Here is a 19,293-nt window from a genome sequence, read left to right as displayed (position 1 = left end):
TGTACCATGAAAAGGTCTTTATACTTTTACTTTTTAAAGATATTTCTGGGGCTTGTTCTGCCTTTATTTAAGAGGACAGTAGGAGAACAGTAAATAGGGAGAGCGATAGGGGGGTGACACACAGCAAACACCGTCGGGATCAGGAGTCGAACCCGCAGCACACTGGAAGACTATGAGGTATGTGCCTGGACCAGTAGGCCAGCAGCACCCCAATACTTTTTGATACTATACATATTTTAACACCAGATGCTTATGAAGTGAGCTACTTTAACAATTTGACCCAAGTGATTTTCTTATGGGTGACTTACATTTACCCGCATTTGGGTTCCTGTAGCAGTGTCTTGACTGCAAATGCAGTACTGGTAGGTGTTAATTTGGACCCTGAGTGAGTCACTAATATTCCTCCATTAACTAAATAGTAGCCTACATTTTATTCTTATCTGTTAAAGGAGGAGTTCACCCAAAAAAATACTTATTTTCTATCAATTGCACACCCTATGAAGCCTTGAATCCATGGATTCTTTTTTGTTTTTGTCGCATTCCTAAGCTAATAATTTGATTCCCGTCTCCTACCGGCTAATGTATCCGGTAGGAGACACAAAGTATTATTTGTGTCTCCTACCGGAAATACACACGGTCATCAAATTATTGTCTTAGAAATGCCACAAAAGCAAAAATAAATCCATGAAATCAAGGCTTCATGGGGTGTGTAATTGATAGAAAATAAGTAATTTTTTGGGTGAACTCCTCCTTTAATGGTTGATTAACCATTAACGAGCTTCAGTTAACGGTTAAGAAAAACATTCAAAATGGTCATCCTGTACAACCAACCATAGAATACAAACTATTGACATTTAATTTAACATTGGAACATTTAACAAGAACATGTTCCAGGGGCCACAAGAAAGCTCCGCTGGGGCCGGATTTGGCCCGCGGGCCACCAGTTGAATATCACTGCTGTACATGAAGAGGTCGCCCACAGGGTTTTAAAAGCTCACCCACAGGGTTTGTGTCTACAGTATTTTGATACAACTATTTTTCTCTTAGCAGTGAACCAGTGGTGTGTTCTAGATTGTTTTGGAGGGTATACTATAACTATTCCCCCCCTAGTTCCTCCCACACGCACGGCACGCACACGTGTATAATGAATTAATGTACAAAAATTGCGCCCGCTTCGTGCGCGTTTCTGCCCCACACAAACTCGGCCAGGCCCACTCAGGCCCAGTTTCACAGTAACACTGAGTACACTTACAATATGCTTTGTACTGATTTTCTACTGTTTCTAATGTTAATCACCCTGTAACTCAACCACGTGCTGCTTTTAGCCTTAGATGCATTTTTTAAAAATGTTATTACCATATAAGTGCAAGGATTGCTATAAATAAATGCTGTTTAGGCTTATCAGATATAATAGCAGTGTTAGCAGCGAGCATTCCTGTATCTATTACAGAATAGTATTAACTTGGCATTGAAGACACAAACTGTATTGAAGATTCAAGATTTTGCTGTGCTATGACGCGCAATTTGAATACTAATGAAGTACTCAATTCAGTGACCTACGTTCAATGAAGTGAATGGCAGGTCGTTGAAATGTGTGAATTATCACCTCAAGAACAATAGCCACACACATGATAAGCCTTCACCTCAGAGTTAGACTAGTCAGACGGCCAGACCACATTCTTGCTGTTTGTATTGCTGTCCCCCCAGCCCAGCCACTCCTGGGTGCAGCATATCAGATGCATATCAACGTATCAGATACGCCGTTTCGAACTGTTTTTGAATGTATACGGTGGCGACGAAAAAAATCTGCAGGCCATACGGTGTATACAGCGTACCACGGTAGAACACACCACTGGCAAAGTGATATTGCAGAGAAGCTAAACCTCGCGTGGCTCGATGCTGCTCAGGTAGGCTACTGTGATGTTGCTTAAGAGTTTGCATTTGAGCGCATTTTAAGCACACTTTTTCCACTGGAAAATGCTGCCCATCACTGCAGTATTCAGTATTCATATTTCTTTATGTTTAGCTGTATGTGTATTTCTTTATCTATCAATTGAATGTGGTCTGATTCTGTGTAGAAAAGCAGATTGCATTTACTACATAACAATTGTGTTAAAAGTGCTTTAATATGTAAAAGGAAGTTTTCTGTGACAGAATTTAAAAGGGTGAATTATCCAAAGTGATACTGTATCTGTGACAATTCTTTTTTTGTGGTTTGTTTCTCCTTTTAGATCGTCTTGGAGGAAGCTGGGCGGCCAATGCATTAAGGAGATCAAACAAAGAATCATCGACAGGGGCCTCGTTCAATCCAAGTAGCCTACAGTCGTTTTACCGTAACTTGCAAAATCAGGGCCCACATGAAAATTGCAAGACCGTTCTCGGCCCACCCATCTGACCACTGAAGTATTTCAGAGCATGTTTATTTTCAATCAATTGATAGTGTTCTGACTTGGATCAATGAAACCAACATAGTATATATAAAGTATATATAAACATATGGTGTTTGTGGTGATACCGGTTGTTATTACATTTAATAATACCTATAATGCTACCTGTTATTTTTCAAAAAATAGCAGATCTACAAGCTCATAGCGTGGCACAGAGTGCCGCGCTATGAGCTTGTAGATCTGCTATATTTTGAAAAATCGTGGAGAATTTGTGCAAATCTTTGAATATATAATAATGCATTTTTAAAGCGAACATTTTTAACTCTGATCTGTGCTTCTGGGGGTCCCTGGAACAACATATTTTGAGATGGGGGTCCGCGGCCAAATAGATATCATTTTGGGGGTCCTTGACATGGAAAAGTTGGAGCACAACTGATATAGCAACATACTGTTAGGATTCAGAAAACATTGGCCACGGACCCCCATCTCAAAATGGTTTGTTCCAGGGACCCCCCCCCCCATAAGCAGCAAAGATTTGAGTTACAAATGTTTGCTTAAAAAATATATATTCAAAGATTTGCACAAATAAAAAAATATATAATGTGCTATGAGCTTGTAGATCTACTATTTTTTAATAGCCAAAGAAATCTAAAATGACACAGATGCGTTCCCGGATTGAATGGGTTAATATAATATATAATAACATACATTAATATATATTTTCTTGAATCTGTTTTAGATACTGACTTTATCCATCTGTTCTCCCCTGCAGTGCAAAGTCCAGCCTGGAAGCTGTGATGTACCGTGAGGTAAGACCAGTGATTGAGACGCTGTGTAACAGCACCCTCTGGTGTTTGAGTATAGTCTATTGCACTTCAGCATTGCATTTGTTTCTTCAGTTGATCCATGTTTCATGATTTTTTTAAATTATAATTTTCTTCATATTTTACTCATCCCGGTTCTTTTTCTTTACTTAACTCAGTGAAAGAGATGTAAAACTTAAACATTTACCAATACACAGGATCTGTGAACACTGATTTACTATTAGAAAGATGATGAGATCAGATTATGTCATTGCAGTTAACACGTGGGCATCTCCCATCTCCAGTGTTAAAGTGAATTACGTCCACACGCCTGCCAGAAGCCTTTAATAGTGCAATCGTCTCATACCTATTCTGACATTACACCATAATGTCACCTTGTAATTCAGTCTCAGTAACAGACTAATGGGACAGTTTTTAAAGGGATAGTTCACTCCCAAAATGACTTTTTTTCTGTCCATTAGTCACCCCATGGAGACTTGAATTCATGGGGTGAATGGGTCGCATTCCTAAGCCAATAATTTGATGACCGGCAGCGGTTCCGGTAGGAGACACAAAGAGTCTCCTTTGTGTCTCCTACCGGAACCGCTGCCTACCGGTCCGCTGGTCATCAAACTATTGGCTTAGGAATGCGATGAAAACTAAAAAATATCCATGAATTCAAGTCTCCATAGGGTGAGTAATTGATAGGAACATTGTTTTGGGGGCGTTGAACTATCCCTTTAAGGCTTTGATGCACAAACCCTAAAACTGTACAAATCTATATGCATTTAGCTGGCTTCCAAGATTCAGTTCAGGTGTGCAGCTTTTAGTCAGGGTTTTCCCAACTCCATGCCCTGGCTTCAGTGTTCCGTTGTGTTTCAGACACAAAAAGGCAGCAGGAGATTCAAGAGGATTGACAACAGAAAATGAGTCTTTGCACTGTTGGTGAGTTGTTGTCATTTAGGATTCCAAACAAACTGAGGCACACAGGGATGTTTTGGTTAACTCTGCTTGGACGGCACAGGGTCTTATGAATGACTTCAGCCTTGTTGCTTTAAACCAGTGTTGATTTTGACAGCACATTTTGATTTAGTGTTAGTCATAGTCTTTTGAATCAAATTCCATTTAGTTTTAGTCATCTGATTTTTTTTAGTTTTAGTCTAGTTTTAGTTGATAAATATCATACGATTTTAGTCGACTAAATCTACACTTGATTTAGTCGACTAAAATAAAAACCACAACACGTCACGCTGCTTGTAGATCGGCTATTTTCAGAGCGCAGCACCCGAGTGCATACAAGCTTAAAATGACTTGTCTTTTAGTTCTACTGGGTCTCTTCTCCACTAAGTCCCTCACTAACATTTTAGTCTAGTTTTTATTTGTTGACGAAATTAAAGTATATCTAGTCTTAGTTTTAGTCATCATAGCTTAGTTGTTATTTAGTTTTCGTCAGTGAAAAAAGGAAGTCGGCGAACATTTTTCGTCATAGTAGGGAATGCGAGTCTTGCGAGAAAAGTTTTGAGTGTGGTTTTAAACATGGTGAGCTGGGAGTGAGTTCCACAGTGTGGGGGCAGCCGCCGAGAAGGCCCTGTCACCCCAGGTTTGTTTATTTGTCCAGAGGGTGTCCAGGAAGTTGGCATCACCCGACCTGAGGGAGCGGGAGGGGGCGTGGCGTTTGATGAGTCCGGGAGGGGGCGTGGCGTTTGATGAGTCCGGAGATGTAGTGGGAGGCCTGGTTGTTGAGGGCTTTGTAGGTAGTGTGATTAGTATTTTAAAGTCACTCCATGAATGTTTTTAAAAATACTTTTCTTTTTACCTTAAGAAATGTCCAATTACCTTATCATGACTGTGAAAATGTTCATAATGTCTTGTCTTGTCTGTAATGAATTGCCCACAGGAAAATGCAGCCCTCTGTGATGAAGTTGCTCACCTAGAGGAGACGTTTGTTAGAGCAAAGGAAGAACGCAGGTGAGAATATTATTACAATTATTGATTATGCAATAGGGAGTTCCTGTGAAGCAATTTGATTCTTCATTCCAGTCATGCTGATAATTTCCACAAAGCATTTAAATGTCAGAAAATCTATATTTGAATCCCAAGATAATGATTATAGTGCTTGTTATGTTGTTTGTTTCTTGTTACATACAAGTATGCAATATACATGGTTTAAGGGCCTCCAAAGCGCCCTCAAGTGCCCCCAGATGGGTGTTTTCAGAAGAGTGTCAAAAAATGCTTTGGTTGGACATACAGTATGGCCTTAGGGCTAGGCAAGTGTGAGCTTCCATTGAGAAGGCAGGTTGAACTTGGTACCACAAGACCCTCGTCACAAGAGCCCAATTTAGAGGCCTGCTTACTGTAAGGCTTTATTGCTTGTTCCTTTAAAAAAGCACATTTTAAGTTCATACTGATTTCCAGATTTTTGCTGAAGTCATTGCTGCAATACCAGTCTGTGTCAGAGGGGGAGCTGTTGCCTACTCCCAGCACCAGTTCTCACCAACCTGTGCCAGCGGTGGCCTTAACCTCTGGACCCTCTGGGACTTGTGTACTCTCCGTGGATCAGAACCTGGTTTCAGGGGTGCCAACGCTTGAAGAGGGGCTTCAGAAGAAACCCAAGAAGGAAAGGAGAGAACGAGGCAAGGAGAACGGAAAGGAGGAGGGTGAGTTTTTTTTGTTTTGTTTGTGCATTTTGATCCACACATCGTAAATAAGACTAAGAACATTGTCAGAAGAAAGGAGATGCAGTGGCTAACTTAGATTTCATCATACTGCTATGTTGCCTGCCGACAATAACTAATAATACATTTAATGATCTTAAAAACTGTTAGTTATGAGTTGTCAGCAAGTGACATGGTCATACAATTAAATAGAAATTAGGCTTTATGATGCAAAACTCAAGTGCTCAGAACAGAAAGTCCAATATTTTTCCGTTATCATTTCATGTGGTGTTCCTTCAGTTCCAAAGAAGATGTCCAAGAAGAGAAAGCTAACAGATGGTTCTCGTAAGCTGGTGCGGCCCATCGTTCTGGACTCGTCTGGCCGTCCTGTCTTTCCTATCGTACTGGGAGGACTAACTGTCTACAGCTTAGGAGAGGTCAGTGTCTCAGCTCTGACATACAGCACATTAATAACATTAAGACCGGGAACGCATCTGTGTCATTTTAAAATGTCTTCTGGCTATTAAAAAATAGCAGATCTACAAGCTCATAGCTATATGAGCTTGTAGAGCTGCTTCTTTTTTTTTTATTACATTCTTTGCAAATCTTTGTCAAATGTCTCAACAAATGTCTTCATATTTCTGAAAAAAAACTGTTGTTGCTATATCAGTGGTGCTCAAACTTTTCCTTGTCTAGGACCCCCAAAATTGTGTTTTTGGCCGCCGATCCCCATGTTGTTCCAGGGACCCCCCCCCCCAGAAGCAAAGATTTGAGTTAAAAATGTTGTTTCTAAAAATATATATATGTATTCAACACAAATGTTCAAGATTTTTCAATAATAGCAGATCTACAAGCTTGTAGCGCGGCCCTCGGCACCCGCGCTACAAGCTTGTAGGTCTGCTATTGAATAGCTTGCAAAGTATAAAATAATGGTTATAGCTAAACATATAAAATGACACAGTATGCGTTCCCGGTCTTAATGGGTTAATAACATTAGAATCAAGAAACGTCCATAGCTGTAGATATGTGTGTTATTCTATTGTGCTAAACATCCAGACTTTACATCATAACGTTTGTGAAAGCTTAACAGAGAGAACATCATTCCTTCATACTAGTTGTGTTTGAAGGTGAACTTCATTTTGTTAGATGTAGGATAGACAGGGGCGGCTGGTATCAATGGGCTAGTGGGGCTAAGCCCCCCCCCCTATATTATTGAATAAAAATGAGAAATATTTTTTATAATTCTTTTAAAAATATATTTTTTTTTATTTGTTTTAATTATTAAAATGTTATTAAATGTTATTAAAATGTTTTCGAATAGATTATTGTACAAGCTGGTGGAACCTAGAGCAGCAACAGCATCAAATAGTTACAAGAAAAACACTAAATATGTCAAAACAGGCTGATTTATTTTAGCCCAAATCAGCTTCCATTGGCTTTCATTGAGTTGAGTGATTGAAAGCTGACATGACACGCCTGCTTGATTTACTCACCATTGGGGCTAGAGAGAGAGAGAGAGAGAGAGAGAGAGAGAGAGAGAGAGAGAGAGAGAGAGAGAGAGAGTCTAACTTCAGCAAGTTTATAACTTTCCTGAATCATAATTATTGTGTTTTTTGTCAAGACCTTATGATTTCCTGCCCATTATATATGTCATTATTGAATGGCTTATTCTACTTTGTCAGTGTCTTTTGTCAGTCTTTTGCCTGTGACGTGTACCACAGCAGGTCAAATTGCTCAATTAAGGCCATAAAATTTGTGGAAGCACTTTGCGAGCAGTGGAGGCGAGACACCTGCCAGGTAAACTATTCAAAGTACTAAAAGAAAATTACATAGGTTCAAAAGCCTTTTGTGGTGGAAACTATATGCAGAGACAAATTGCAGAGCTTGAAGCCATGGCAAGCCAACCCGATCACCAGAGGAAACGTTCTCTTTGAACGTTTTTCAAATTCCGTGCGTTGCGACATTCCCTTGTGCCTACTCAGCGCCGTTTGAGTTATGTACCGATAGGCACAGAATCGTACATTTTGTTGTGGGGACTGCTCTGCATCCGGGTTTTTCCGGGTTGCGACTGGTTACGCCCACCGTGGGACTCGCCGTACATATGCACGGAATTTCTGGGTTTCTAGGCGACTATGCACGGAATGACATGCACTGGATCCGTGCAATGTATACTAATTCTCTGGCGATCAGGCTGGGCAAGCTTATGAGCGGAGAAAGCTGGATTGTTCTTGATCAGAAATTTATTTACGGGGTTTTGGGGTTTTTGGGCCTAAAAGTATGGTAATTGTTCGGACCGGCCCAGTGGGGCCCAGTTAGGGCCAGGCCTTAATTTTCAGGCCCGTGGAGAGAGAGAGACACAGACAGTCAGACAGACAGACAGACAGACAGACTGTGTGTCTGTCTGACTGACTGACACACTGTATGATTTAATCTTTTTGATATCAATGCTCAAATGCATTGATATCATGCTCAAATGCTCTCAGGCAGGATGCCATGTGCCATCACTAGTTGTTGATGTGTGACTGACTGATTTGTATACTTTTGTCTATACTTTTGTCTATGCTTTTGTCAATAAAAGTATATTTTCCTAAATCTGGATATGTAAACTATACAGATTATACAGATTATTAATTATGCCCTCCCACCCAAAATTCCCACCAGCCGCCAATGTTGAATGTTTATCTCATCGTGACACTTTTTTTGATTGCACAAATAAATAAACACAATGATTTAACTCATTTAGACCTGAGGCCAATTTAAAAAACGCCTTCTAAATCCTTTTTTCAGAAAATCTTCTATTTTTTATTCAACAAATTAAAATAAATTCCTGTTGCTATATACAGTACATAGCTACATCTAAAATGACACAGATGCTTTCCCGGTTCTTAAAGGTATAACAACGTATAGGCTTTCCCGAGCTTAATGGGTTAACACACTTGTCCATTGTTGTCCAGATCATCACAGACAGAATGCTGTTCCATGACCAGTGTGCCATCTATCCAGTGGGCTTCTGCAGCACACGTGTCTTTGCCAGCATGAAGAACCCAGACCAGCAGTGCCTCTACACCTGCCAGATCAAGGATGGGGGGGCTGGGCCACAGGTATACACATACCGTACACCATTGGTTCTCAAAGTGGGGTCCGGGGACCCCCAGGGGTCCTTGGGGGGGGGGGGGGTACCAGCTAAACTATCAACATTCAGAACCAATAACAGACTTAATCTTGCTTGTAGGTTAAATTCTAATCTTTTCTAATTCTAATTCTCTAAATCTAAGAGACTAAATCAATTAGTCTGATTAACCACTACTTCATTGTACAGTTGTAGTATATTTAGCGTGTTGGATTACTTATTTAAAAAAAAAAAGAAGAAAATACAGGATCTTTGTAAGAGAATTGATTAAAAAAACTAGAAAAAGTGCTGCTCGGAGCACAGGTCTCGGCCAGGTCAGGTATGTTAGTGTGGCCTCCTGGTGGCGCTATAATAGGCCAATGTGAAAAGGGTGGCATTTCTTCTTCTTAGGCCTTTCACGGCAATCGGACTCTGCATTCATGATTTGAGGCATTTTGTTCCAAAATGTGTTTTGCTACATTAGACCTGCTGGTGGCGCTATAACAGGCCAATGTGAAAAGGGTGACATTTCTTCCTCTGCCTAGTGGGAATGTGTGTGTGAAATTTCACGGAAAGCGCAAGCTGCGTTCATGATTTGAGGCATTTTGATCAAAACGGACCAATCCTGCAAACTTTGGAAGCCAACCTTAGCCAATGTGAAATGGAATATGGAAAATCGGACAGATCCGTGTTGATCACATGACTATAGAGATACTGTTTACCGATTTGCATGACGTTGGGATAAAATCTGTAGGAGTAAATGGGTTTTGCACAAATCGGCCTCCTGGTGGGGAAAATAACAGGCCAAAATTTGGGGCAGAGGTTCTGAATTGGCATCCAGCAGGGAGTGTGTGTGCAGAGTTTCGCAGCGACCGGGCCAACGGTGCCGGAGATTAGCTGTTCACAGACAGAAGGACGGACAGGGTGCAAAACATACTCTCTCACCATGCCTTTCAGCCTGGTGGAGACAAAAATAGATTTGTCATTTGCTACTGTATTGAAAAGAGGATACGAGAAAACACAGTATAGTAAAAAATGAAGGAGAAGAATTTTGGTCATTTGTCTGGAAAATAATTTTGTGTTTAAAAAATCGTGAACCAATACACAAACAATTTATCTCGCAGGGTAGGATCAGTTTGTTTTTAATTACCGTACTTGTATACATATTTAAATCCTACAGCTTTTTGTGTGTGCTTGGTTTGAAACGATTTGCATAAATATATGTCCACAGTTTGAGATCGTGCCAGAGGAGGACCCTCAGAATGCCATCGTTGCCTCGTCCGCTCTGACGTGCCACTCTGATCTACTGAAGGCCATTGCATCTGTCAGGTACCGCCTTAGTTCCTCACAGATGACACTACATTGTCACACTATAGAGCAGCGATATTCAACCGTGTGCCAAATTTGGCCCGTGGGCAGTTTTCTTGTGGCCTTGGAACACATTCCATACTCCCAAAAAATTATACAAATCTTGGATGGTTGGTTGTACAGGATGACCATTTTGAATGTTTTTCATAACCGTTAACCAAAACTTGTTAATGGTTAATAATTAAGGGGCCATTGTGTGCTGTGGTACAACATGATGTCCATTGTTATGTGCTATAGGTCCTATAGGACGATAATGTATATATTATATTTGGAAACCGACCTATTAATTCAGACAAAACACTTATGATAAATAATATAGAAATAGAAAGAGTAAATGAAATCAAATTTGAGTAAATTTTGAGAAATTGAGAGTGATTATAGATAATAAATTAAGTTGGAAGCCACATATAAAGTATATTAAATCAAAAATATCAAAGTCATTATCAGTATTATATAAAGTAAAAGATATTATAAATCCGTCATCACTATATACCTTGTACTGTTCCTTCATACTCCCATACATTACTTACTGTGTGGAAGTGTGGGGCAATACGTACAAAACAAACACAGATCCAATTTTCATTCTCCAAAAAAAAGCAATAAGGATAGTTAACAAAGCTGATTACAGAGAACCAACAAACCCACTCTTTATCAAACTAAACACACTGAAATTTAAGGACTTTCAAAACCATCCAACTCATGTACAAAATAAAAAATAGTCAATTGCCAAACAGTATCCAGAAATTGTTTGAATGGAGGGATAGTAAATATGAATTAAGAGGAAAGTATATATTTAAAAGGAAAAAGGTTAGAACAAATTCAAAACTTCACTGTATCACAGTTAGAGGGGTTGAATTATGGAACACCAGTGATGAAGATCTGAAAAATTGCAGTACAATACTCAAGTTTAAAAAAAATTATAAATGCAACATATTGAAAGGATATTGTAGTAAGCTCTGAAGATGAACACCAGAAGCTGTTTTTTTGTTGTTTGTTCTGTTTTTGTTTCTGTTTTTCTTGTTTCTGTTTTCCTGTTTTCATAGTATTTTACATAGATTTTAGAAATTGTATTTCTAAATATTATTTGAAAAAATAATAAGGGATAGGACTAGATAAGTTTTCAACTTCTTCCTATGCCCTTTTCGAACACCCCAGAGTTGTATTTGTTTTCCTATTTTTATATTTCTTATTTTTAAGTGTATTATGTTTATTTTATGTATTTCTTTTGTCTTTTAACAGTGTTCGAAATAAATAAACAATCAATCAAAAACAATCAAAAGTGGACATATCATGTCCATTTTGGTGATATGCTGCTTCTTGGTTTTTGCTTTTTGTTTATATTTGAGTACATGGCTGATAAGGGCACAGGCTCATATGGTGCGTCATACGACTGTGTAAAAGCTAATGGATGTACATGAATACTAATCAATGGAGATAGCCTTAAGATTAAGGGACCACTTCACCGATGTTCAGCCTATCTTCATATAATTGGTCCTCACTATGTTCATTATAACTAGAGAGATTTGTAGCTACCTGGCTATTTTAGAATTTTGTTCAAACCAATAGCGTCCCAAGCTGAATGTCTTTAATGCTCGACTAATGGTTCAGGTTCATGAATGCATCATGAGAGCTTGAGTCTCTCTCTCTCTCTCTCTCTCTCTCTCTCTCTCTCTCTCTCTCTCTCTCTCTCTCTCTCTCTCTCTCTCTCTCTCTCTCTCTCTCTCTCATGGTTCAGACGGAAGTAGAGTAGTAGTTATAATGAACATAGTGAGGACCAATTATATGAAGATAGGCTGAAAGTCGGTGAAGTGGTCCCTTAATCTTAAGGCCATCTCCATTGATTAGTATTCATGTACATCCATTAGCTTTTACACAGTCGTATGACGCACCATATGAGCGTGTGCCCTTATCAGCCATGTACTCAAATATAAACAAAAAGCTAAAACCAAGAAGCAGCATATCACCAAAATGGATCATGTTGTACCACAGCACACAATGGCCCCTTAATTATTAACCATTAACAAGTTTTGGTTAACGGTTATAAAAAAACATTCAAAATGGTCATCCTGTACAACCAACCATCCAAGATTTGTATAATTTTTTGGGAGTATGGAATGTGTTCCAAGGCCACAAGAAAACTGCCCACGGGCCGATTTTGGCACACGGCCAATTGAATATCGCTACTCTATAGTGTGACAATGTAGTGTCATCTGTGAGGAGAACTAAGGCGGTACCCCACAGACGCAATGGCCTTCAGTAGATCAGAGTGGCACGTCAGAGCGGACGAGGCAACGATTAAAAAGAAAGTATTATATATATACACAGTCTGCCATGTTCCCTCATCACTGCAGTTGTTGATGAGACAAATACATACTTAAAGGGTTAGTTCAGATTTTTTGAGTATTTTCTGTAGGAAATACTTACCATTAATGTAGTGGTTGCAAAGGTATTAATTGATTGCCCGAGTCCCGTGGTCAGAGTTATGGTCCGGTTCTGATAAATATGAAGTAGTTCCGGTAGATTAGTAGATTTGGTGGGGGCCGCTCATTAAAAATAAATTAATTTAAAAAACTAGCGTCATTTGTATTGTTGACCTATTTCTACCATATAGTGCAGGTTTCGTTCAATTTCGACCCCTCTGTCACATGGTACTATTCTTTGTGTCATATATTTTGTGCGTGAGTAGGCTGCCGCGGCGCAGTGATTCTGGACACAAACATTAGTACCATGTGACAGAGGGGTCGAAATTTAACGAAACCTGCTCTATATGGTAGAAATAGGTCAACAATGCAAATGACGCTAGTTTTTTTAATTAATTTATTTTTAATGAGCGGCCCCCACCAAATCTACTAATCTACCGGAACTACTTCATATTTATCAGAACCGGACCATAACTCTGACCACGGGACTCGGGCAATCAATTAATACCTTTGCAACCACTACATTAATGGTAAGTATTTCCTACAGAAAATCTGAACTAACCCTTTAAAGCCACAAAATGCCATTCAGTTTCATGAACGGTACACAGTTCTTGTCAAATCACTTAAAAAAAAAAGTTAAAGTATTGTTATTAATATTTTTCCCATCTATTCCCATTGGGAATTTGGTTTCCTATAAAAGCGAATAGACAGGCAGTTGTGTGGATTGTGTGTTCTAATGGCCTGACAAAATGAGAAGAAATTAAAACACTACTAATTTCTGCTACACTCGATAGTTTCAGCAAAGACTTATAAACCCTATACATGTAGGTGTGCTGTTGCACCCCTGATAAAGCATGCCCCGCACAGAGAAGTTTTCAACTGTGAAACTATAAACCTCTCTGTTCAGGAAACACACACAAAATGCCCAGTTCTATTTATAGTAACAACTGGAACCCCCCACAAAATTATACAGCAGTATTTATACAATGTTGATTACATCCGACAAACCTAACACGGTGTAGCTTCCCTAATGGTTAAAACATTTCAGCTGATGCCTTAGCAATGGGTCATGTGACAAAAAAAGATAGACAGCTAGCTTGCAATCTAGTGAGCAAGAGGAAGTTGTAGTTGGCAGCATCAGGGAGCAGAGATGACTGCAGCTGCAAGCTGTTGACTTCCTTTCCAAAGCCTGCGTTGTCGTCTGCCAGGCCTGTTCCTCCGCATAAAGTATCATTCATAGTCGGACGTAAGGATACGTAACGAGCGCCGGCGCTCCTTACATTGTCGTTTTTGTCTCCCCCTCTGTCACTTATGGCTCCAGGATTTCGTTCCGTGCAGTCGACATTCACCGTCAGGCCAACGTGCACGTTGACTGTAGTACCACTGGCGCCCGTTGGCAGTATAAGGGGAAAAAAGTTTCCCTCTGCCCCTCTTTCTCCACGTTGGTGGAAGTACTTGAGTAAACAACAACAAAATGAACCCAGCCATTCCCTAAAGTTAAACACACACACACACACAAATAATATAGAGCACAGTGCAGTAGGGGTCGAAACAATGGTTGTAGACAACCATTGTTTTTGTCTAGTTTGTGGACAGCTCTGAAACTTTTATTGCGTTGTTTTGGCTAGATGCTACAATGGTAGCTTCATGTTGTTAGCTGCGCTGCGCTGTTGCCAGGTTTTGTGAGAGAAATAAGCAACCAGGTCTATGAAAACAAGCCCAAAAGAATCGACTATGCCACATCACATGAAAATAGCAGATCTACAATATATGTTTGAGAATCACTGGTTTAAATAATAATTGGCCCAAATAAGCAACTACATTTTAGAAACAAGCCCAAATAAAACCGCAACCACCAATAAAAAATTGCTTGTTTGTTTACAAGCAACTTTACAGAAAAATAAGCCCAAAGTCGCTTATATAAGCAGACATGGCAACATTATGGGTACGTACATAATCTCGCAACTGCCATCTAGTGGATGAATAGGTGTATTACGCCTGTACTCTTTAAAATAAATAAAATAACCCCTAAATAACGTGAGCGACTATGCATGTGTCCGTAAAGAACGGACGGAATCCCTCACCCCGTGACGCACGTTTCAGACCCATCTAGGGACTTTGAACGGGCCTTAAGGCCACTCAGCACCTCCGGGTCGATTAAGGCCGGGGATTGACGAGGCCATATCTAAGCCTAACCATGTCAATGTACATTCAATGTATGCATAGTTTGGTTCTAGCTGTGGCACCAGCATGCATTTGTGTGTTGGGGGTTGTGGAGCATAGATATAGAAACCTAGATACCTCATTGGCCTCTGCAGTTCATTGGAGCAACCTGTATCACAATACAAGGCTCTAGCGGCCGCCATAGAAGGCAAGCTGCCACTCAAAGTGACTACTGGCCAATCACAGCGCGTTGACTACTGGCCAATCACAGCGCGTCTAACTGACTAGTTCCTGCACGGCTGCCTCTTAAAGGGTTAAGGGCTGGGTTACGAAAAGACCCGCCCCCACCTGCCTCTGATTGGCCTACCGAACGTCCCCTTTTGTGACGCACACGGAAGCTTCCCGAGGGAGGGCGGAAGCTGGTGCACTTGTAGTATTTAGAATATACTGTAGATGATAAGCTGAAGGCGATTGGTTTTGATTGCACATCACTAAATTGGATGAGATCTTACTTGGAGGGTAAAGAACAAGTGGTTGACATCAACGGAACCATGTCCTCATCCCTCCCGGTGAGCTGCGGGGTTCCTCAAGGCAGCATTCTAGGGCCGTTACTGTTCCTTCTATACATTAACGACATGAATGCTGCCTGTAACTGCAAACTGTTCCTGTTCGCTGATGACTCGGCACTCCTGATCTCGGGTGAGGACAAGTTGCAAGTTGAGGAAGCTCTCAGCTCCGAACTCTCAAAAATCCGTACCTGGCTTACCGATAACAAACTGTCACTACACCTTGGGAAAACTGAATCCATTCTATTTGGGACCAAACATTCCCTCAGTAAAATGAAGGTAAATGACTTCAAGGTCAAAGTCGATGACACAATCATCACTAGCAAAGAAGAGATTACCTATTTGGGATGTATTCTTGAAAAATACCTGACAGGTGAAAGCATGGCAACAAAGGTGGTCAAAGGGGTAAACCAGAGAACCAGATTTATGGGCAGAGTTTCCTCTTTTGTCAACCCTCAGGCCCTCAGGACCCTCTCAGGGGCCCTGATTCAGCCCCTTTTTGACTATGCTAGCTCCTCTTGGTACTCCAACACCTCAGTGTCACTGAAGACTAAGCTTCAAACCTCCCAAAACAAACTGATTCGACTACTTCTTGGACTGGGGCCCATGACCCACCTCTCTCCCACTCACTTTGCCAGCCTAGGCTGGCTCAGGGTGGAAGACAGGGTTAAACAACAAAAAATGGGACTGGTCTTCAAAATTGTAAATGCAGATTTGCCCGAAATGCCCCCTATACCCGCATATCTGTATAAATACCTCGAAAAAGTTAGTGACACCCACAGCCACGAAACTAGAGGGAGCGCTAACAACAATCTGGTACCACCCACCCATAAAACAAACATGGGCAAATTCTCCTTCTATAGCACAGCCACCAAGGAATGGAATAGTCTAACCCCATCCCTCAAAAAATGCAGTTCGCTGGGCTCATTCAAAACAGCCCTAAAAACTCATCTTTCTGGAGGCCTAAAGAGGAGCTAGTACCAGTTTCCCTGTAGACAGACGACCCCCCCCTCCCCTTTTTTTGTACATATTTAAGTGAGGTTTGGAAATTTGTACAATTATCTTGGGCAGTGAAACCGCCCCTATAAGTGAGGTTTGGAAATGTGTACAATTATCCTGCGCTGTGATTGGCCAATCACAATCTATTCAGGACTGTGATTGGCCAGTGTCACATGACACATGTGCATAGCCCTATATAAGAAACCATAACTTTAAAAAAAAACCATTAAATGTTTTTTTTAAAGTTATGGTTTCGTCCATCATAAAGAGTGTTTCAATAAATGTATTTATCTTTTGTACATGATTGGTTGACTCCATTCAGTATTGTGATTAGCTAGCAAGACACCGCCCACTTCACACAGGGTGTGATTTTTGGGCGGTGAAACCGCCCCTATAAGTGAGATTTGGAAAAATGTACAAATATCTTGGGCAGTGAAACCGGCCCTAAAAGTTTGTAGAATTATCCTGCGCTGTGATTGGCCAATCTACAATCTATTCAGGACTGTGATTGGCCAGTGTCACATGACACATGTGCATAGCCCTATGTGATTGGCCAGTGTCACATGACACATGTGCATAGCCCTATATAAGCAACCATAACTTAAAAAAAACCAAATTATTGTTTTTTTTAAGTTATGGTTTTGTCCATCATAAAGTGTGTTTTACAAAAGATAAATGTATTTATCTTTTGTACATGATTGATCGACTCCATTCAGTATTGTGATTAGCTAGCAAGACACATGCTGACACTAAGTGGCTCTTTCAGATCAAAGCATATATATTGGTTGACTCCATTCAGTATTGTGGTTAGCTAGGAAGACACCGCCCACTTCACACAGGGTGTGATTTTTTATTTCCTCATGCTTTTTTTGTATATAATTTTTATTTTTCCATGCTTCCCCCCCCCCTTTTTTGTACATATTTTCTTATTTTTTCATGCTTATTTTTGTACAAAGTGGTATTTTTTCTGTATTATCTGTATTTATGTTGATTTTTGAACTGTTTGGTTGCTACTATATATGTCTATGAAATTAATTCAAGGACCCCAACGGAAACAAGTCCGCAAGGACTTTTTTGGCCGGACCTTTTAGACAAAAGCATTATAAATGTAACTGTGTTGTTTTACATTCTTTTGCCTAATAAAATCAATCAATGTAGGCCAGTGACATAATTCAACTGGCGCTAAATGCAAAGAATTTGAACTAGATGGTTGGTTGTACAGGATGACCATTTTGAATGTTTTTCATAACCGCTCGTTAATGGTTAATCAACATTAACAGATAAGAATAAAATGTAGAAACTATTTAGAATGTTAGTGACTCACTCAGGGTCCCAAATTAACACCTACTGTACCAGTACTGCATTTGCAGTCAAGACAATGGTTCAGGAACCCAAATGCGGGTAAATGTAATCTTTGGTGCGTAAGTCAACCAAAAGAAAAGTGTTAACGTAGCTCACCTCATATGTACTTGTTAAAATATGTAGTAAGTATCAAAAGTACAAGTATCAAAAGTAAAAGTATAAAGTCCTTTTCATAATATAAAGAAACAAAATCACACCCTGTGTGAAGTGGGCGGTGTCTTGCTAGCTAATCACAATACTGAATGGAGTCAACCAATCATGTACAAAAGATAAATACATTTATTGAAACACTCTTTATGATGGACGAAACCATAACTTGAAAAAAACAAATTTTTGTTTTTTTTCAAGTTATGGTTTCTTATATAGGGCTATGCACATGTGTCATGTGACACTGGCCAATCACAGTCCTGAATAGACTGTGATTGGCCAATCACAGCGCAGGATAATTGTACAAATTTCCTGGGCCCAGATCACAGCGCAGGAAAATGTACATTTTTCCAAATCTCACTTATAGGGGCGGTTTCACCGCCCAAAAACAGCCAGACATGTTGTCTACTTCTATACTACTTCTCTACTTCTCACTACTTTCAGAATAATGTAGCTTTCAGGGTATTTATATGAGAGGGAGTGAACGACCACAATTCAACGTCGGAGAGCGAGAGAGAGAGAAAGCCCCATTTCAGCCAGAGACACAGTAGACTCCTGCCTCTCTCACAGCCCGTTAACATTCCCCCCCGCACCTCCCCCATCCCCCTCACACACACGACAGCACATCTCAACTCAAGTAGGGCATCTTCAATTTACCAAACTAGAATCCCCATGTCCGAGAGTGTAACATTAGCAGCTTCACCAGCGCTTGTGTGTGTGTGTGTGTGTGTGTGTGTGTGTGTGTGTGTGTGTGTGTGTGTGTGTGTGTGTGTGTGTGCGCGCGCGGGATCTGAAATGAAAGTGACTTCTCAACTGGAGACGTTAGGCCATTGGTTCTCAAAGTGCGGTCCCCCAGGGGTCTTTGGGGGGGGGGGGGGGGGGACCAGGGGGTCCCCAGCAAAATGTGTTAATATAGCATCACAATAATTTTTACCACTTCAACCTTTTATACTTTGGCTATTCAAATATAGCAGATCTACAAGCTTGTAAATCTGCTATTTTTGAAAAACAACCTTTTATACTTTGGCTATTCAAACATAGCAGACCTACAAGCTTGTAGATCTGATATTTTTGAAAAATCTTGAACATTTGTGCAAATCTTTGAATATACTATATATTTTAAAGCGAACATTTGTAACTCAAATCTTTGCTTCTGGGGGTCCCTGGAACAAAATATTTTGAGATGGGGGTCCGTAGCCAAATACAATACAATGTGGGGGTCCCTGGCATGAAAAGGTTTGAGAAGCACTGCGTTAGGCTATTCAATATTTGTTTTAATTTCTTGCACTAATATTTCTTTAATTTGCAATAATTC

This window comes from Gymnoscopelus braueri (assembly GCF_963280865.1).
Source record: "Gymnoscopelus braueri genome assembly, chromosome: 5".
NCBI classification, from domain to species: domain Eukaryota; kingdom Metazoa; phylum Chordata; class Actinopteri; order Myctophiformes; family Myctophidae; genus Gymnoscopelus; species Gymnoscopelus braueri.
The sequence above is the reverse complement of the archived record's forward strand: the minus strand, read 5'-3'. Positions refer to the sequence as shown.